The sequence below is a fragment of the Macrobrachium nipponense genome, chromosome 49 (genome assembly GCF_015104395.2).
Source record: "Macrobrachium nipponense isolate FS-2020 chromosome 49, ASM1510439v2, whole genome shotgun sequence".
Classification (NCBI taxonomy): Eukaryota; Metazoa; Arthropoda; class Malacostraca; order Decapoda; family Palaemonidae; genus Macrobrachium; species Macrobrachium nipponense.
Window position 1 is genome coordinate 14,396,619 of NC_087224.1, and position 22,856 is coordinate 14,419,474.

The 22,856-nt window shown below is 36.5% G+C and overlaps 1 protein-coding gene across 1 annotated transcript in view; it reads left to right on the plus strand.

Moving 5' to 3' along the window:
• The window catches only part of LOC135205245 (cell adhesion molecule Dscam1-like), a 261,713-nt gene that overhangs the window by 110,832 nt on the left and 128,025 nt on the right, over window positions 1-22,856 (plus strand). The window lies entirely within an intron of this gene.

Consider the following 22,856-nt stretch of genomic DNA (forward strand, 5'->3'; position numbering starts at 1 on the left):
ACCTTTTCAACTGAAAACCCTGAATCTGATTTGGGTAACGAAAGGAAGAAATTCCCCTATCCATACTAGGATTCGAACCTGCGTTAAAAGTAACGGCACCTAAGTGCCGTACCACCAAAGCAATCACAAAGGATGGTATGGCACTGGAATTCTGCACCTTCTAACCCAAGTTCGAATCCTTATGTGGTAGGAAAGGTATTTTATTTCACTTCCCAAATTGAGACTCGAGGTTTTGTAGTGGAGAAAGTATCCTGAAACATATTTACTTTGACCCATTGTAAGGGAGCAGTTGATTGCACTCGTGATGTTTGTGTGACTACAGATACCTACCTACTTACGAACATTCAACTGATAGACATTCTGAGATACGAACAAATAGGATCGCAAATTGGAATCGTGCACAGAGTGCTCTCCTTTGCAACCTGTCAGTTCAGATTTTGTTTGTTTGCATATTCTGTACACATAGTTTGTACTTAGCGTGGTATTTGTATTCTATATTGAATACTAAAAGAAGAGATAGTTCCCCAACATCCCAAAGACAGGCTCACTTTGTTAACCCTCAGCGTTGACAGTCATTTGACCATTCCCTGACCACCACTCACAGAGCCCACCAGCCTGTCCGCCCCCCACCTAGCAGTCAAGGAAAAATTCACAGTCCTAGCCGCCTCCACCAAAATTGGGAAGTCAGGTGTCCTTACCTGCGTTGCGCAGGCCCACCCAGTCCCCAAATACAGGTAAGGAAGGATGCTTGGAGTATGTCATTGTTTTATGCTTCAGGAAGAGACTCGTTCAGGTAATTTTGTTTTCCACGTTGGGTAAGTGACAGCACAGATAGGAATTTCTAATGTGGTGACCAGAGGCTTGGAGATTGGGTGAGAATTGGGTAATCAGGTCGAAGACCAATAGGAAGACAGTGACTTTTGAAAGTCAAAAGTTATAGAAGCCTAACTGGAAGAACAAATAGAATCCCTAATTATATTTAAGTTATCAATCCACTGATCAGAAAATATATTAATGTATAGGTTATCCAATGAGACCATGAGTACATGTTTTGTTTACGTTTTGAAAATATACCTGTCGAACTTTTTTTTTTTTTTTTTGTAATTTAAGAAACAAAAAACTTTTTTTTATTTACCTAACATAGTCTCAGTTATTATTTGCACTAGAAAAATTGGGAAATCGAAGTCGATGTTTCGTGAGGAACCCGAATACACCTGGAATACATTTGGCAATAATAATAATAATATTAGTATAATAATAATAATTTTGTTACAAAGCATGGCAGCATCAACAGAATTGATTTTATACAATTCCCTCTCAATTCTTCAGTACATAAAATCAGTTACTGATGCTACCATTCTTTTCAACAAAACTTGCAGAAAAGAGGGGTCTCTTCTCCCTTCAAGTAATAATAATAATCATAATAATAATAATAATAATAATAATAATAATAATAATAATAATAACAACAACAACGTTACAAAAGCACACGAGACAGGTACCCAAATACCCCATCCTACCCCAGATATAAGAATATAAACAAATAGCTGCATACCCTGTAAGTATACTTTCCCCTGGAGACCTAAGAACCCACCCCTTCAGAACCGGGCAGTCCTTCTGGACCGAGGTTGACCTTGAGCGAGAAGCTGGTGGGTCTGGCCTCAGCTGCTGGAACAGGCGAGGCAGCTGCGCTCACCTGCGCTGCGCAGGCGCACCCGGTGCCCTCGTACAGGTAAGGAGTTGGTTCGTTGATTGCAGGTGATCTTGCGTCGTGTTTGTGGGGGAAGTATTGGTCGGTCTTTTTGAGTTATTATTATTATTATTATTATATTATATTATTATTATTATTATTATTATTATTATTATTATTTATTATTTATTATTGTTTTACTCAAAGATTAATAGCTTTAATGACGTTAAGATTGACACTTTATTATTATTTTATTATTATTTTTTTATTATTTTATTTAATAGATTAATAGCTTTATTGATTTTAGGCTTGAACCTTATTATTATTATTATTATTATTATTATTATTATTATTATTATTATTATTATTATTATTATTATTATTATTTTACTTGAAAGACTGATAGCTTTAAATACGTTAGGTTTGCCCATATTATATTATTATTATTATTATTATTATTATTATTATTATTATTATTATTATTATTATTATTATTATTATTATTATTATTATTATTATTAATGATTTTAATAGCCTTTAGTTTGCCCTCCCAATGGCCTCCCAAAAAGATAACTAATGCTAATGACCTCTATAGGATCTATTGCAAGATTCAGTGAAGCTCGCCTTTTTCATGAGTAAAACATGTCATCAACATGTTGCCATCTAATTCCATACATATCACAAACATGTGGAACACAAGCACTAAGTTGAACATCCAGGATGTTGTCTACAATTATCCAGCTTGTTTGCGATTTGCTGGCAATAAGTTGCCAACATGTTTATAAGATATTCTATAGTGCAGTTTGATTGTACATATACTTTTAGTTAGGTATTTTTCTTTAAATCTTCAGCTGAAAGAGTTTTCCAAAGTGAATATGCAGAGAGAGAGAAAGAAAAAGTTAAATGAAAAGGTGATAGATAGATAAATAAATAAATATGAGGGTATAAAAACAGAACCCACATACCTGAATTCTTGAGACGTCAGGAGATCAGAAGATGCCACAAACTATTCCGCTTTGCAGCGATACCAAAACAAAAACTCTTAGAAAACTTCGTTATCAATAGCCCACTTCTCCTCCCCCAAAACCTCTCTCTCTCTCTCTCTCTCTCTCTCTCTCTCTCTCTCTCTCTCTCTCTCTCTCTCTCTACCGGGGCCTGTAACACGCGCGAACGAAACAGCAACTTCTAAATCAATACGAAGAGAGAAAAACACGTAAACAAAATATACCCCCATGAATAAGTCACACTCCGGTGAACAGCTTCGCATACGAGATTGGCTCCTCTCTCTCTCTCTCTCTCTCTCTCTCTCTCTCTCTCTCTCTCTCTCTCTCTCTCTGCTCTGCTCTGTACGTATTGGCGTCTTTTCCATGTTGACCACATAGCGGTGTTTTCGCTCTCTGCATAAAATGCGAATATGCGAAACGTCTTGAAAGTCCTGTGTATGAAGGGGTTCCCCCAAACTTTTTGTTGGGGGGTGGGGTGGTGCTGGTGGTGGTGGGGGCCCGGGGGGGGGGGGGGGGGCAGAAAATGGAAGCTTTGGAAAAAGTTGCAAAATGTTGGGTACTGGGAAGTCCCGAGATGTTTACAGAAAATTATCAAAAGTTAAGGGAAATTAAAGATTAATAACAAAGAATCTTCGGAAGTTGAGGGAAATTAAAGATTAATAACAAAGAATCTTCGGAAGTTGAGGAAAATTAAAGATTAATAACAGAAATTCATCAGAAATTGAGGAAAGTTATAGATTAATATCGTAGGTTACTGTATATGATGAAATAACTTACGTCAACCCGGAGAGAGAGAAATAGTCTTATTTTTCACAATTGTATTTAGAAAATACACCTTCATTTAGAAGTTATAGGTGGGAAAATGCCAGATTTTTTTTCTTTTAGAAATTTAGAGAATGAGGGGTTTAAGTTATTATTATTATTTTTTTTTTTTTTTTATTATTATTATTTTATTATATCTTGTAATTGGAAAAAGGAACCAATGCGTATTGCTGTAGTCCCTTTCTAAGTTGTTATTATTATTATTATTATTATTATTATTATTATTATTATTATTATTATTATTATTATGAACTACATTATAGCTTATCCAATCCATCACCAACATTCAGGCATCGAATAACTTTCAATTTATCAGGCAGAAAAATTAAAATACTTTTTCTAATTGAAAAAAAAAAAAAAAACTATTTCCATGGTCACAAAAGAGCCCGTTGGACTATCTCCTCCAAGACTAACCTTAAGTGAAAAGTTCGACGTCAAAGGAGCGGAGGTTGGGCGTACCTGTACGCTCTTCTGCAGCGCGCAAGCGCACCCTATCCCTGCTTACAGGTAATTTGGTCTTTAGGGAAGGTCTTGCTGTGGTAGAGGTCTTCCCCAGCGAAGGTAATGTCAGGCTTTTTGGTAGTTAAACTTTCTCATTGTTATAGAAAGGTTTGTAGTCTTCATGCCAGGTAAGGCTATGTTTGATTTGTCGTTTTATCTGTATGGTCTTCTTTTCTATAGATTTAAGCTGGCCTTATGTCAGCGCGGGCTCTTGCTCACAGACCAGCCTTTAGTATATCACCTCTAATGAATATCTGACAGAAATTATTATCCTACAGTGTCAATTTGATCAGATTGCTTTCAACACATATTAGTTTGACAGACATCACGAGTTCGAATCTAGGCGTAGGAAAGGAGAGATCCTTAGTTCATTTCCATTAGGATTTTTTTTAAGGATTCCTGTAGGAATGTCATTCCAAATATTAGGAATTCGTAGTGTTTAAAGTTAGTTTTGAGGTCAATGTCTATCTATACATCTGGTGAATGTGACATATATTTCTCATGTGTTGATTCTCTCTGAGATAAGTTAGCTGCATAAAATGCTTCTAAAAGAAGAGGCCCATTTATACCATAGGCTTTTTTTCCAAGGTAGGCCTATCTCATCCTTAGGCTCAATTTTAAATTTTCTCTAAGAACTGACATTATTAGGAAATTGGGAAGTTCAAGATTAATTTTATGGTATGACCAGTAGATTTCTTATTTTTAATTCTTTAGGCAAGGTAACTGCCAAAAGTAATTCGCTAAAAAGAGGCCTAAGAGCACCATAGGCCATTATATAACATTTCTATAAGGTAGGCCTATCTCACCCTTAGGCTCAGTTATAATATTTTCCAAGAAATGACATTTTAAATGCCTAGGTTTCATTTTTGTAATTCTATATGAGGCAAAATAGTTGCCAGTCAATTTCGCAAAAAAGAGGCCTGTTTTAGGTAGGCCTATCTTTACCCTTAGGCTCAGTTATATACTTTCTATAAAACAGGATATTTAAACTACCTAGACTTCATATTTCTAATTCGTTATGTGACAAGATAACTGTCTGAAATACTTCTAAAGGAGAGGCTTATTAGGTCCATAGGCTTATACATAACATTTCTGTAAGGTAGGCCTATCTCACCACTTTTGGCTCAGTGCTAATTTCTCCAAAGAACTGACACTTAAACTGCCCTATCAGAACCAGTAGGCCTGGCTGGCCCACGGCTCTCCGTCAGCGAGAAAGTCGACGCATCTGAAACGGATCTGGGCAAGCCAGGGACACTAGCTTGTCGTGCCCAGGCTCACCCCATCCCCGAATTCAGGTAGGGTATAGAGGGACTGTCTCCTGGGCCTGTTGTGGGAATTGGAACTTTCTACCTTCTCATGTGTTCCTCGAGTGTTTTCTGGAGGTGTAGAGGGATAGGAAAGATTGAGAAGAACTTGCCCAGTGCTGAAGACTCAGTTATGCGCACACCATGATCATTAGTACTTGATGGAGCCATACTTCTAGTAATACGTTATGACTTTACGCCAAAAGTCGTTGGTACTTAACTTCCCTCGACCATCGTGCGGGCAATGTTGTAGGGCTCGCAACTTCATCCCAAATAATTGATATTTAACTTTTCAACGTACCATAGGAGTCTGGCGTGAGTTTCAACCCTATTCTTTCATCTGGGTATACGACCTTTGTGCAGAAAGCTTCTAAAACCTGCATTATATACCTACACCAGTCGCTCATTAGGAGTTCTTTGAACTCCCCACACATATTGCATTATTCTACTCATGTCTCTGCGTCTTCCTGTCCTCCATCGTAAGCTCTTTGGATAATACAGTCTTCAGAACTCATGTTTTTCCCCTTTGTTTCCACGTAACTAAACCTTCTCAAAATGTCGTGTGCATATATATAAATTATGTGGCCAACTTTGTGTAGGGTACTTTCCTCCGTCAAAAGTTCTGGGTATTAGTCTATTCACCAACCTACAGACGTACATTCTTACATTCTTCCGACAGGACCAAACCACTTTTGAATAGTTTGTGCGTGTGTGTATGTGTGTGTGTGTGTGTTTCAGTCGGACGATAGGTCCCATATCCCAACAAGATAAGCTCGCTAACAAGCGCAACTCATAAATAGATTCCTTGATTAATGAAACCCTCATTTAGATGACTGATCTGAGTAGTAGGCGCATCCGACATTCAATGTTAACTTTATTCAGAGCCAGTAGGTCTAGCAGGACCTCGTTTATCCGTCAATGAAAAGTTGGAGGCCTCCGAAGCCTCCCTGGGAAGTCCCGCCACCCTTGCGTGCAGGGCGCAGGCGCACCCCATACCCGAGTACAGGTGAGGGTATTGGTTCTCTCTTTTATGTTGGTTTAATTAGACACACTACTCTTCGTCCAGTGAGGTGAGTAAGGGCAGGTATAGATGTGATTGTTCTGCAATTATTTTTATAATGTTTTACCATTGGGACATTACTTACAGGTACGTAGATTATATTTTCAAATAGTAGGTTATATTTGCGAGTATGTTTTCGTATTTACCCCCTTGCGAAGATGCAATGCATTACTACCCCAATGCGATGCTAATTGCGTTTTGATATATTTTTATCTACTTATTGATATATTAGTTTTTTTCTTATTCATAAGTGAGATCTCTTCTTTCTGTGTTTTCCTTTACCTTTTCTTACTTTCGTAATGAACACCATTCTTTGGGAACTTGAATTTCAAGTCAGTGGCCTCTGTAGTAGGCTTGTTCTATATGAATAGGGATCATCTCCTGAATAATAATCATAATAATAAATAATAATAATAATATAATAATAATAATAAAATTGAGAAGTTTTCCTATTAACGTGAGATTTAGGATTATCGAAAAGGATAAATAAATAAGACACCACCATATCACCCTTATTCTGAAGAATATGGGCAAAGCTCAGGTCTAATTTAAACCTTCCACTTATGAAAAAGATATTTATTTTAATAAAAAAAATGCCTTAAAAGATAGCCTGAAGATTTTAAAAGTTTCTACACCTCCTCAGTAGAAAATGATGGAATTTTCTAACAAACACATTTTTCGTTTTGAAAATAATTCTTGATAAATGGGCCTTAAATCATTCTTGATAAAAGGGCTGGAAGATTGGTTACAAGGGTAGAGGGCGACATTTTCAAATATATACGAAGATTGATCAGTTGCTATAAATGTTCGGTTCATTAAAATGATGTTTGAACGTAATTGAACGATACAAAGATCATATTGCACATTTCCTGTTATCAAAAAGAACTTTGTAAATTAAAATAAGCTGACATGACTAAAAACCAAGAAAAAACAGGGGGTATGCATCCCATAATTTAAATCAAACCAGTGGGCATCGCCATCCCTTCCTGGGTATGAATGGAGCAAAGAGGAATTAAGAGAAATCCTTTCCCTACCCCTGGGGTAACAGAACCGGTTGGATTAGCGGGACCTAGGTTGTCTCTAAGCGAGAAAGTGGATGCCAGCGGAGCTGACGTGGGCACCACGGCTACCCTGGCGTGTAGGGCACAGGCCCATCCGGTGCCCCAGTTCAGGTACTTTTGAGTTAATGAAGTTATAGATCTTCACGTAGGTAATTAAGTTACAGGTCGTCACAGAGGTAATTAAGTTATAGGTCTTCACGTAGGTAATTAACTTACAGGTCGTCACAGAGGTAATTAAGTTACAGGTCGTCACAGAATTAATTAAGTTACAGGTCGTCACAGAGGTAATTAAGTTACAGGTAGTCACAGAATTAATTGAGTTACAGGTCGTCACAGAGGTAATTAAGTTACAGGTTCGTCCACAGAGGTAATTAAGTTACAGTCGTTCACAGAGGTAATTAAGTTCAGGTAGTCACAGAAAATGAGTTACGTCGTCACAGAGGAAATTAAGTACAGGTGTCTCAGGTTAATTGAGTTACAGGTCGTCACAGAGTTAATTAAGCTACAGGCAGTCAGAATTAATTGAGTTACAGGTCGTCACAGAGTTAATTAAGTTAAAGGTCGTCACAGGTGATTCTTGCAAGGGATTGCGAGGCAGTCGCTGGTTTTGCAGATTTACAGAAACACTCGTTTAGCCAATTTTTCATAAGTTGTATTCTAACAGAGATCTTTCACATTCTCGATCGATCTCTGGTCCCCTATACCTGCTGAGAGCAACATATGTCAATGGCCAGTGCTCCTTCAAAGTGATCCTCAGAGAGGGTACCAACATAAAACAAGCAAAATTGACAAAGTACAATTCTTGACCTGTATTCAGACCCGACCTCCACCGTGCGACCCACAGTCAAAGATTCAGGGGTCAAGGTTCAGGATAGTAAGGCGACCCTCGACCTGACTGCGACCCTGCTCTGCATGGTACAAGGTCATCCTACCCCTCAGTTTAGGTGAGTTTGCTCTTACTTGTAGAAAAACGCTGCTGGTGTTGAGTGAAGTTTTTATTTAAATATTCCGGTATTAAGTAGATGTTTCATTGAAGATAATCTAGAAGGATAGGTGTTAGCAGAGAATGATCTTGAAGGTGTTACTTCAAAGATAATCACTTGGTATAATACCTTACAAGGGAATAGCTGGGTTTCTAGAAGTTGAATGATTAGGAATTGGTTAAAGGTTATCTTAAAGAAGATTAAATGGCATCAGGCATTGTTTTTCTTAAAGTTATCTTTAAAGTAAGTACCCCAGTGTCAGGGACGCGTTTTATATAGATTCGTCACTGGGTCCAAAAGTATTTATATGGGGATGTTTGTCTCCTCTCTCAGGTTTTTTGTTGGAGCCGAGAGGGGGAATGTGTGTTGTGCTGTTTCTGAAATGTTATTATTATTATTTTTTTTAACCATGGTTTAGGCTTTTACTCTTCTGTGTAAGTGAGAGTTTTTTTTTTTTTCTTTTTTTTTCTTTGTGAAAAGGTGTTATATCAGTGACGACCTTTGTATTTTTCCCAGATATTTGTGGTTTTTTTCTAAGGCTAGTTTTTTCTGTTTTTACTGGAATTTCTTTTTACAAGTTTGTGTTTTTTTTTTGGTTTTCACTTTTTTTTATATAAGGGTACATGTTTTTCTTTTTAATGTTCCTACTTGCGTTCTGTTTAATGCTCTTTTTGTACTGGTTTGAAATTTTTTTTTTTATCAATTCATTCTGAGTTTATTGATAAATTATGTAGGTGAAACTCGGCAAAGGTTTCCGGATATTGGCGCCAAAATATTGAATATACCTCGTCTCTCTCTCTCTCTCTCTCTCTCTCTCTCTCTCTCTCTCTCCTTTTTGCTTTATAGTTTCTGACTGTTCATTATAGGACATTCAAGAATCACAGCTCTCTGGGTGTTTTGAAAAACTCTCTCTCTCTCTCTCTCTCTCTCTCTCTCTCTCTCTCTCTCTCTCTCTCTCTCTCTCTCTCTCTCATTAGAAGTTAACTGTGCCATGAATCAGCTTCGTTTGCACCTCGAAGTTCCAGCTAATTACCCGTCTCCCATTCACTCCTCCGAAATGCTAAAGTAAATGAGACTCTCTCTCTCACAAATCATTGGTAATTGGACCTTTTTGTTGGGGGGGCGGGGGGGCCGGGCATCACTTTTGTCATCACGTTCGTTTGTCATGATTGATAGAAGCTGAGTTTTCCTTTCCCCTTATGTGTCGTCGGAATTGCCTTGTTATTTTGAAGGGGACATACGTCCTCCTTCTCTCTCTCTCTCTCTCTCTCTCTCTCTCTCTTTCTGTCAAAGCCTATGTTCCTTCTCGCTGCATATGAATAAGGTTTATCATCTGAATAATATAATGATAATGAAAATAGCGATGGCAAATTTCCCTATCCCACCAGAGAGAGAGAGAGAGAGAGAGAGAGAGAGAGAGAGAGAGAGAGAGAGATGTCCTTCATAAAGGGGAGAAAACCCCCAGTTCCCCTCAGACTTTCCAATCGTCCCCCATAATTCATAAGACTTAAGTCGTTCGTGTATTATTAGTACCTCAGGCCAGCGTTAGGCCTACAAGCCGAGACGGAGATAGCATAGGCCAGAAACGGCTGATCAAGGAGGGATCTGAGACCGCCCTGACTTGTAACGTCCAGGGGTCGCCGCCCCCTTCTTCAAGGTGGGTTTTGAAGTTGGTGGATTGGGTTACCATTGTGGTAACTGGGTATATATATATTTTAAATTGCATGTTACTTTTCATTTTTCGTTTTATCTTTCACATAATTGTGATGATTCTTATGAATTTGATTAGTATGGGTCGCTCCCCCCCCCCCTCCTCAATGTAGTTTTTTTAAAAAAGGGTTTTCAAGTTAGGGGTATTAGCTTACAAGTTTGATAACTGGTTATATATTGTTAACATTTTATATTTTTTCTCGTTTTTAATTCTATCTTCAACATACTTGTGAAAATTCTCATGACAATTTTATTTGAATATCAGTTTTCTTATTTTATTTTCCTCCCCGCTTGGCGAACGAAGCTTACATTCTATTAGTATATCAGATGATGCTTTGTTAAAAAGCTATTTTTATTTTATTTAAACCTTTCAAACAATTCATGGGGCGTTGTATGTCAGTATATGGGTTGGTTTCTACCATTTTCTGTCTTGTTGAGTTTTTTGTCCCCTTATACTTTCAGGCTCATTCATATATATATATATATATATATATATATATATATATATATATATATATATATAATATATATATACACATATATATATATATTATATAATATATATATATATATATATATATATTATATATATATATATATATATATATATATATTACTCTATTATTATTTCAAGAAATTGAATTACACTCCCATCATGCATGCATAGTTCCCCAAGCCAGCGTGAGACCAGCTCGCAGGGACGGGGAATTTTTAGGCCAAATGCGCACCGTAGGTCAAGGTCAGGCCACTGCATTGACCTGTAACGTCCAGGGGTCACCGCCCCCTACTGCTAGGTCAGTTGGTAGACGTGAATACGTCGTGAAGTTATTTCTGTGAGTTGTAGATGTTGGCGCTGATGCTGGCTGAAATTTTGAAGGGTATTGGTTACAGTTCGCTCTGTGTGGCGCACTGTAGATTGTAGTGAAGGTTCTTTTTATTGGCTTTTTGCCTTTAACTGTTCATCCTTTGGACTCTTCCCGTTTTGCTGTTTAACTTCTTTAACTGAGAAGAAATCTATGAGTGTTTAAAAAAATTATTTTCTGCTGCCAAAAAGCATTTGTTTTAACGTATCCTATATGTCTATATATATATATATATATATATATATATATATATATATATATATATATATATATATATATATATATATATATTCAGTATTCGATTTTTAATTCCATGTGAAACCCCGAAAGATTCGTTGGACTTGCTTCTAGAACTATTGCTTTGTTAACCCAAATCGACGTATAATATGACCTCCTGACGTCCCCTTATTTATAATTATATAAATATATATGCTTCTGTCTGCAGTCTGTCAAAACCCCTTACAACAAGTAGTCGCATTTCATATAGTATAGATGTTGAGACACTTCCCACGGTAGCGAGAGCGACCTGGTTATGTGAATTTTTATAGCTTGTGCAAAGGTAAGCTTACCCATTGTCTTGTTGTGAAGTTTGAGGTATCCGTTTTAAAACTTTGTCATTAAAGGTAAGACATTTACCTGTTTCCCGAGTTTGGTTGATTGCTGGGAAGAGTATTACCTTTTTTTTGTAAAGTTATTTTGGTTATAATTAAATTTTTTTTTTACCTTTATTTCTAGTACCGTTCGCTCTTAGCTAAATATATTTTACCTTTATTTCTGAAGCCGGTGGCTTATAGATAAAATTTTTTTGCGTTTCTAAAATCATTCGATTTAAGGTAAAGATTTACCTTTATAAAATCGTTGGGTTGTAGGTAAATGTTTTTAACCTTTATTTACAAAATCGTTGGCTTATAACTAAATATTTTATACCCTATAGTTAAATATTTTTTATCTTCATTTCTAAACTCGTTGGGTTATAAGTAATTTTTTTGCCCTTATTTCTAAAATCGTTTGGTTATAGGTAAATGTTTTTAAGCTTTATGTCTACAATCGTTGGCTTATAAGTAAATATTTTATACCCTTATTACTAAAATCGCTGGGTTTTTCGTAAATATTTTTTACCTTCATTTCTGAAATCGTTGGGTTATGGGTAAATATTTTTGGCCTTTTCTGAAATCGTTTGGTTATAAGTAAATATTTTTACCCTTATTTCTAAAGTCGTTGGGTTATAGGTATATATCTTTTACTTTCATTTTTAAAATCGTTGGGTTATAGGTAGATATTTTTGGACTTTATTTCTGAAATCGTTTGTTTATATATATATATATATATATATATATATATATATATATATATATATATATATATATATATTTATTTATTTATTTATATTTATTTATTAGTAATTTTTTGTTGTTGTTAGTCAAAATTTTCTTCTATTCTCTACAGTCAAAAATTGTTTATTGAAAAAATATATATGTATATTTTTTTTTTTACGTTTTTCTGTGACGTTGGTTATAAGCACAGATTTTGTATCGTTTCTTAAACCTGGCAAATTCATTATAGCTTAGAATTCCTGCCATTACATTTGATGATGTAACTTACTGATGAACACCTCCATTGAGGGTTACTGCTTATGATGTGTGCACTACTTAGTCGTCCTGGCTAGAAATTGGATGTTTGTTGTTCTCCCTCTTGTAAACTCTCTTGTAAATCAGATATCATCACAAGAAGGCTTTAGGCTCGAATTCGTAGTCAAGATCTCTGTTTCTTTATATATATATATATTATATCGATATATATGTAATATATATATATATATATATATATATATATATATAGATATATATAGTATAGTATATATAATATATAGCACTTATATATATATCTATATATATATATATATATATATATATATATATCTATAGATATATATATATATATATATATATTATCATTCGGCTCTCTTTTAAAGGAGATTGTATAGAAATGCTTAGATTGAAAAGCGAACTGAATATTTATGAAAGGAAAACACGAATTTTATATTGAAGTTTTATTCAACCAAACACTCTTTCGTCTTAGACGGCTTCAAAGTAAAATTACTTTCAGAACAAACACGCTGTCTTCTTTTACTAGTTTATATGTTTGTTTGCAGCAGTTAAAAGAAATATATACATTCCCCCATCACATCATTTAGTTTCTGAATCGTTTCATGTTTTAGTCCAATCTGCATTCTCTTAAAATCGTATCATTTCACCCAACCAAAAAATGAACTCCTGCCAAACTCCCTTGTCGAATTCCTAGTGCCCCAAGCAAGCGTGAGACCCTCTCGTCGAGACGGGGATTCCCTGGGTCAGATGCGGTCAGCGGGCCAAGGTCAGGCCACTGCCCTGACCTGCAATGTTCAGGGGTCACCTGCCCCAACTGTCAGGTTAGTTGGTTTTGACCTTATGGGAGTTTAGTTTGTAGACGGGTCAGTATCGAGGTTTGGCGTTCGCTTATTGCTTCTGTTTTCCCTGTTTATGATGATTTACTGTATTCGAAATAGATTTGATTATCTTTTCAAGTGGCCAGGATCTAATAAAAGTATTAGGCTGCCACTCCCTTCGGCCTTTATATTAGAGGTGATGTTATTGATGTGGATTTTGTTGATGGTAAATCTTTGCTTAAATATTTTGCTAATTTTGAGTTTTTAAATGGATATTTTTTCAAGATTTTCAAAATTGAGAGATTTAAAAATGATGTTTGATGTAGTTAATTAGGATTTTAGCATCAAACTCTCTTTAAATTAATTGTTATAAGAACTTACGTATTTACCTTTCTTGTGGTTCTGTAGTGCAGTTCAAAGGTAAGTTTATTTTTATTTTATTTTGTTTAATCTTTGGTTCAGATGCAAAAGATACCTGCAGGATTCTCGTACAGAGGTAAGTGCTTTCAATCCAGCATTGTATTTTTTGTTATAGGATTCGATATTGTTTGTTTATTTATTTATTTATTTATGTATTTATTTATTTATTTATTTATTTATTTATTTATTTATTTATTTATTTATTTATTATCGTGCCGTGAAGAATGCGTTACCCATGGAAGTATTTCCTGTAAAAATTCTCCGGATGGGATCGAATCCAGCTTGGGTTTTGAAATATTTTTAAAAGTTATTTTTCAAATAAAATCAGTCATCAAATAGAGTGGAATATTTTTATATTGTATTCAAATTAAATCTTTTTTTTAGCCTGCTTTTGATTTTAAATTCATTGTCCTATTTTTAGCCAATTTTACAAATGGTTTTTGAAACAAAAATTGGAATCCTTCTTTCATTTCCTTTAGGGATTTCAAACCTTTCAGTGAAAAAAAAAATCGTCCAAAAATATAAAAAAATTGGGTTTCTTGAGGACAGATTAAAAAGAATTAATTAATAAATACAATTAATAGGAATCTACGTTAGGTAAAAGAGTTTGTGTAGCAACCGATCCGTTTATTATTGGACGAGATCTTTCGAGGACACAAAAGGCTCATTTAGTTTCAGCTACTCGATTAGAAATGCTGAGATTTGAGGGAACACTGGACACTTGCTTTATACAGTCTCCAGAAGGATGTTTACCTCCGACTTAGAAGGATTTTCATTGTACCCACGGTCTCCAATTTGAAAAAAATCTTTCCCTGCGTTTAATAACTCCGAATACTTTAAAGTGCTAGGTTCTACATTTTAGTTGACGAAATCTGTTGAAAACGTCCTTTTCTAAAAATGATGTTTCACTATGATTGCACCTTCTGTGTAAATCCAAGCATCTGTTTAAATTTAAGAAGTAATGGCACGATTTAATTATGAATTCTTAACACATGGCGTTGGGAATGATCGTAAATAAACTTCAAAACCTCCTGGTAAAAATCATTTGTGTAGATACTGCCACACTGCGGTCACGTTATCTTTAACTTTGTAAACTTGATTGTAACTGATCTTGATATAAAAAAGAATCACAAGAGAATCATTCTCACGTCGTGATTCTCAAGGGATCTGAATAACTAAGGATCCTCTTATTTAAAAAAAGCCATCAATCAAATGAGTCAAAGACGCTTCTACAGTGTCTAGTATCCAGAGATCTTTTCAGAAGAATTGTGGGTCTTGAGTGCTTCTCGAGTTATGGTGATATTCCTCGTATTATTGGAACGAGTTAGCTAAACCCCGATATTGACGTGTGAATTATCCTCTCGTAAATTTCCCCCCACAAATGATGCTTTGCTACAACCGTACTTCTTTCAAAATTAATATTATTATTATTAGAAGATAAACCCTATTCATATGGAACAAGCCTACCACATTGGCACGAGAACGTCCTTTGTTAATTACTAAGTTAAGCAGGGATCCAGTTAGTACCAACAGCAGGATATATACAACATTTGCTTAGGTCCCAGTCCAAAACGACTCATTCAATTCACGTAGATCCCAGTTCGACTGTCAGACCACGCGTCAAAGATGCCGGCATAAGGTTCCTGGAAGGTTACGTAGACGAGAACGGACCCACATCTCTGGTTTGTGATGTGCAGGCCCACCCAACCCCTACCTACAGGTTTGTGCATCGTGTGTTTGTTGTTCCCAGTACGGCTGACAGGTTTGTGACGCGTGTTTGTGCCTCCGTATTCCGAAAAGGTAGTCTTTGTCGTGTTTAAGGTATCGTTTCTTTTCCCCCAACTTCTGGGAAAAATTGGAACGAGAAAGTAACCAAAGCAGCCAAAGCTAATTGTGTCATCAGTATCTCGTTGACCCCTCTACATATTTAGCATCAATTGCATTTCTTTCAGATACAATATTATTATTATTAGTAGTAGTAGTAGTAGTCAAGATCTGTGGGCACTTTAACAGACTTTAGGGGGAAAATGTTAGCTGAAAAAATAAAATAGAAATGAATAAATTAGACAATAATATATGTGTGCGTAAACAGGAACTGAGAAGGTCAAGAAAATGAGATATTTACGAGATCAGTGACAAACAAAGAACAGATGGGTCTACTCCTATTCGCTTTTAAATTTTTTCATTTTCTCTTTTTTTTCCCTTCCACGACTTCTTATTTATCCCACACCTCTCCCAAACAACTGGCTTTATTCCATCCCACTGTGAGCTAAGCTCGTAATAGCTTGTGGCTTCCTTGTTCATGTTTTCTACTGGAAGACTCCATCGATATTCAGTGCTCATGGTGTGCGGGTAACTCAGGAAAGTCGAATTTTTTTTTTTATGCTGGTACAGAGCCCCAGGCAAGTGCAGCGCCCCGGATAAGAGAGTGGCCAATCCCCTCGTCTGTGCTCCACGGGTCATCTGTTTCCTTGGCCTGCAACCTACAAGGATTCCCCATTCCTGAGTACAGGTATCAGAGACGCGTCTGGTTGAAGGGGACAGGTATAGGACGAGTTTGGTTGAATTAGGACAGGTATCAGACGAGTCTGGTTAAATTAGGACGGGTATCAGACGCGTCTGGTTGAAGGGGATAGGCATAGGACGAGTCTGGTTGAATTAGGACAGGTATCAGACGAGTCTGGTTGAATTAGGACAGGTATCAGACGAGTCTGGTTGAACTAGGACAGGTATCAGACGAGTCTGGTTGAATTAAGACAGGTATCAGACGCGTCTGGTTGAATTAGAACAGGTATAAGACGCGTTTAGTCGAAGGAGGACCGGTATTTTGAGGTGGTGATTTGGAACGAGAAAGGAATCAAAATTTTAAATAGGTTTTTTGTCATTTTTTTTTCAAGGTATTTGGAATTGTACCGTATTCCTTCTTTCAGAGGGAGTTTTTTGCGTCTCTCTCTCTCTCTCTCTCTCTCTCTCTCTCTCTCTCTCTCTCTCTCTCTCAGAGGTCAAAGGTCACTTTAACCCATAAGTAAGACCATCAAAGCAGGAAGTACCAATCCCAATCATTTGGGCCACCACACGACTCGTGACCGAAAAAATGCTAAGTATTAGAACTCCCTGTCACTTCTATTTATATAATAGAAGCCACCACGAGCACTGCCCCGAAACTACAGGAACTACCGCTTCCTATGAGCGTCAAGGAAGCCAGCAGCGCCTCTCTCACCTGCAGATTACAGGGCTCACCTGTGCCCTCCTACAGGTAGGTAGGCGCCTGTATATAGGGTCTGTGTGTGTGTGGGGGGAATGGTTCGTCTCAGGCGCCCATTGATTTTATCAAGTCTCAGTTTCTTGAACTGGGACACTCTCCTGCATTCGTCCATTTAAAGGTGAGGTGTCTTGTTATTATGTTGATCAGTGATGGAAAGATTTTTCTTCTTGGCAGGCGGGGGCGGGGGTAGGTTAGGGCTCGGGGGTAGTCACCGGGAGCCTTGAAGGGATGGTGATCCGATTCTTCGATATTGGAATGAATGTTTGAGAATGTCACGCTTGGGGGATTATTATTTGAAAGGGATGTTTGAGTAAATGTTTGTTATATTTTTGGGGGGAGTCTGTTAGGATGTTTCAGAATGTTTATGAATGTTGAAATGGATGCATATCTAAACGTTTATTATTGAACTTTGAACCTTTTTATGATTATAGCAATAATTAATTTTTGTCAGGGGGCACTTTTAAAAATGTTTAATGCCGTATTTAATGTCTGTGGGTTTTAGTTCATTTTTGTTATAAAAAAAAGAGTATTTTTAATGCAAAAAATGAGATACTGTTTTATGCAAAGTAACAAGTAATATACTTAAGGATATAACTGAACCCAAATAAGCAGTCACGAAATATCGTACAAACAAATAGTGTTATATCCCACCACTCCTTACAACTTAATATAATTGAAAATAATTGACTGAATTTACTGTTGTTACGTATGTAAACCCCTAATCAGCAGTAAGATACAATTATTTTGGTATTAAGAGGAGTTACAGTTATAAACTATTCATCAGGTTACGCCATATTTAAAGAAATAAAACAGAAAACTACGAAGGAAGACCGAAAACGAAACAGGACGATATTCATTGACAAAGTCTCTCCCCGTCACTCGTGAATGAAGCATAGAAGCTTTGTATTCAGAGGGCAACGTTTTCTTGTGGAGCTGACGAGAAACGATCAAATACATAAACGTTTAGTTAAGAGAACAGACGTGTACGTTTCGTCTATTATTATTCAGCGTCCTTAAGTGTTGAGAAACGGGGAAATCTGAGATAAGAATGAACAGGGGTTATTGTAGACGTCAGCCTGCATTGCTTGCGCAAGTGTTGGTAAGTGTGTGCTGGCTGGCTCTCTCTCTCTCTCTCTCTCTCTCTCTCTCTCTCTATCTCTCTCTCTCTCTCTCTCTCTCTCTCTCTCTCTCTCTCTCTCTCTCTGTAAAGCGTAGTGGAATACGTATATATATATAAAAGAAACAACATTACAAGTCAAAAGGCAACGTCCCACCAAGGCTAAGTTTAGTCGAAGTCTTGCATCATGGAACTGTGTGAGCGCGGGAGGGAGGAGTGGAGTGGAGTGCGCGTGGCATCGCTCTCTTGTTTTTTGTTTACATTCTCCCCCCTCTTCTTCTTCTTCTTCTCGCCTCTCTAATGCAGACTGCGAGTCCCCGCCAGCACCGAGTGACGGGAAGAGGGGGTTTTAGGTTGGGTTGGGAAGCACGCTTTGGCCCGTTTGGGTGGCTGAGGCAGTTGTAGCAGAGCTCTCTCTCTCTCTCTCTCTCTCTCTCTCTCTCTCTCTCTCTCTCTCTCTCTCTCTCTCTGTGCGAGCACGTGTGTATCGATCGCGAGGGCTCTCTTTCCCGTGGTTAAAGGCGAGAGACCATAGCGGGTCTCGCGGTCATCGGCTTCGCAAGGGCAGGTGCTGTTGTTGTCGTTATTGCCGCTTTCTGGGGACGCCTCCGTCGTCCGTCGTCTTTTTGGACGGTGTTTCCGTCCGCGACGGACTCCTTTCGAGGGGTCGACGTGCTGTTCGTGTCCTGGTTTCGTAAGGGCGAAGATAGACCGGTTTTTATAGGATTGTGTCGGGATGAATTGCGGGTTATTTATAGAAGATGACTCCTGGAATTCGTGTTTAATGAGAATCTCTTCAAAAATAGTAGCTCGTTTTTATTTACTTTTGTTTTTGGGAATTTGAATTTGCCTTATTAATAGTTTTGATAGATTGTACATTAACAGAGATGAATGAAAAACGTATATCAATAGTTGTTATTTTATTTTGAATTTTCAATTTTGTACTTTAATTTGTCTTTAATATTTTTTAAAATCTGATTCTATATTCAGTAAGGTTTTGTAATTTGATTTGTTATTAATATTTCTTTTAGTCTGAATCTGTATTACGGAAGATTTTATACTTTAATTCATTTTTAATATTTTTAAAATATGAGTTTATATTTAGGAAGTTTTTGCAACAATACCAAAAAAAAAAGTTTGCAATGTTCAGTAATATTCAAAGTCATGATTTTGTTCATTTTGTAATTTTAAATCAAATCTTTTTCCATCTGGATATATTACGTTTAAGGGAATGGTCTCTACGTTGATTGGGTGTATATGCGAGATTATTGAGACTAATGAAGAGTCTTTTAATATATATTATATTTATTGGACATTATTCTTTTATTTTTTTTATTTTCAATAAGCGAGATCTCATCTCTCTGTATTTCACTTTATCTTTTACTTCCTAGTGAGTGTCTTATTCTATGGAAGTTTGAAGAATTCCATGCCAGTGGCCCATTTGGTGGGCTTGCTCCATATGAATAGGGGTCATCTTCTGAGTAATGATAATAAAGTTTATTAATTTCTTGAATTGTATTGTCAGAATGAGGGACTCATAGTTAAACATGGAGTGTAGGTTCCGTAGAGTTTTCACGATTCGTAAGATTATTGCAATGCTTAATACAAACTAAATGTAAATACTTAGAAGTAAACAAGTTACAAAGTGATTTTGTGGATTTCTTTTTCAATCTTCAGAAGAAAACTGAAAGAAGTTTTTGTTTGGTTCAATCGGTCTCCTTGTTTATAAGATTGCTAAGTACCTCTCCTTACGGCGATTGACGCACACACACGCACACACACACACACACACACACACACACACACACACACACACACACACATATTTCTCCATCCACACACATACACACAAGATCAAAATTGTCAACCTTCACCCAAATTCTTCTCACCCAACCCCCTTTTCCCCACAATAGCCCCTGGGAGTCACGGGCCCCCCAGGGTGTCCGGGGACCGTTTGCAGGAGTTGTCAGGTGAATTTGGACAAAGCTTGGCCCTCATGTGCCCAGCTCAAGCTTTCCCGTTGCCTAGTTACAGGTAAAGGTTTACAAGTTTTTTTTTTTTTTTTTTTTTTTTTTTTTTTTTTTTTTTTTTTTTTTTTTTTTTTTTTAGGGCTTGGTTTGGTTTTTACGAGCCTTTTTGGGTTGTGTGTTTGGAGAATAGAGTTGGTTCATGTATGTATGCATATATGTACACATATAGATGTATGTGTTTGTATTTGTATGTATATATATTTCCTTTTGAACTGTTCTCATTTTGTGTCAAAGGAGTCTTGCACCTTTTCAGAAGACCCAGGAATCAACTAAGACGGGTAAGATAGTAAAATAAGAAATAACTTTTCAATAATAAGCAACTCCTCTAGTCTTCCATTCAGTTAAGCAACAGTGAGTGTGGTCAGTACTTGAATGGGTTACCATCCGTTTACGCATGGGTATGGGGCTATCAGCTGCACCCTTAAAATTGCCACAGAGTAACAGTTACAGTCTAGCTATCCCATCCTACCATTAAGGAGACTCCTGTGTTTGTTTTTGTGTCTATGACGTCATTGGGGCCACTTTATGACGTCATTAAGAGCACTTATAGAGCCGTGATTCTTTATAGATCCAAAGAGTCAAGTTCCACCTCGAGTGACCCGGACTCGAGTGCCAGAGGTCAGCCTCGATGCCTCAGATTCTGCGTCTTTGTTTTGCCCTGCTCAGGCTCATCCCGTGCCTCAGTACTCGTAAGGATTTTTTCATTCGTAGTTTTAACATCCTTTTTTCTTTCCTGTTAGGAGAAAGTTTATATATATATATATCTATGTATTATGTATATAAATATGTATATTATAAATATATACTATGTGTATATATATATATATTATATATATATATATATATATATATATATATATATATATATTAGGGCTTGTGCTTGTATGATAAGGCGCCCTATGAGGTAATGTTAGACTAGCGATAATCTATATATATATATGTATATTATAAATATATACTATGTTGTTATATAGAGATATATTATTATATTATTATGATATTTTAAGATATATATATATTATATATATATTATATATATATATATATATATTATATATATATATATATATATGATTATTTAGCCACTATGACTTGACACATAGGAATGCCAAAACCTTCAACCTTTCTATATATATATATATATAAATATATATATATATATATAATATATATATATATATATATATATACAAAGTATTTAGCCAATGTAAATTGAAACAGGAATGCAAAACCTTCAACCTTTCTTGTAAGGCATTCACAACTATACAATGGAACAAAAGATTACAAAAAAAAGACTTGGCTGTACTTCTCGTCCCAAGAATGTATTGTCATTCCATGAATGCGTTAATTTTGTAATTAATTTGGGAGTTTACTGTGACGAATCCATAAAAAACAAAAAAAAAAAAAAAAAAACTCGAGAATCCTTCTGAACTTGTCACCAAGCCTTCGCCAACATTCAGGCTCAGCCCTAATCTAATGAATTGGGGTTCTCACCCAAACTGAACCTTTACTATCTTAAATCCGCTGTCCATTTCTAGAACCCAAAAGTCAGGTGCCACCCAGGGTCACCGGAAGTAGGCTGTCCGAAAGTTCTTTGGCCCTGTCAGCTTCCGCGTCTTTGTTTTGTCCTGCACAGGCGTTTCCACTTCCAGATTTTATGTAGGTTGGAAAGTTTATCTCTCTCTCTCTCTCTCTCTCTCTCTCTCTCTCTCGCTCATTCTCTCTCTCTCTCTCTCTCTCTCTCTCTCTACAACAAGAAAGGCAGTGGCGCAAACCTGTCTGCCATTCCGATTAATGCCTAATTATTTCCAGCGGCGAATCTGTACCACATTCTGCTCACAATGGCACCTGTTAGTTCCATAGATGTGCTCGCTTGATATATTCATTATTATATACATAAATCTCTGCTTCAAAGTAGTAAGGAAAGTTCTAGTAATAATCATGAGAGAGGTAAATGAGATATTTTGGTAAATATACTTCGTTATATTTTTGGCTAATACATCGACGATATCTTTCAGGGAGATGTAATTATTTTATTTGGATAAATTGAATGACATTTTGTTTGGTAATGTAATGGCATTATGCAGGATGTGTGAATTAGTGGGATTTTCATTGTAAATGTCATTCATTGAAAAAATATGATCAATGTAATTACGGTTTTTATGATGAAATTATATGTGACATTAATTTAAAAAGAAACTTACAAACCGTTTAAATTTCAATTAAATTACATTCGAGCCGTCACATCTGTGGTACTGAACTCTTCATAATGTAATCATATGGTGCCAGAGAACGCTTCAAAAAAGTGTCAATCTTCCCTTTAGAATAACCATTAAAATATCAACCCATCTTTTATTTAGCCCCTGCGGGCAACATTGCCCCAAAGCAGAGTGGAAGTGACCTCTCAAGGGTCACAAGTGACCTGAGTTCCCCTGTGACCCTTCTCTGCCCTCTACAGGGATTTCCCTTACCGTCTAAACGGTAGGTTTTGGCTTCTGTCTAAATTTGTATACATACATCATGTAAACTATATTCTGTGTGGTTTGTATTATTTCTGTTGTGTTTAAATTACTGTAATAACTATTTTTCTTACAGGGTAAA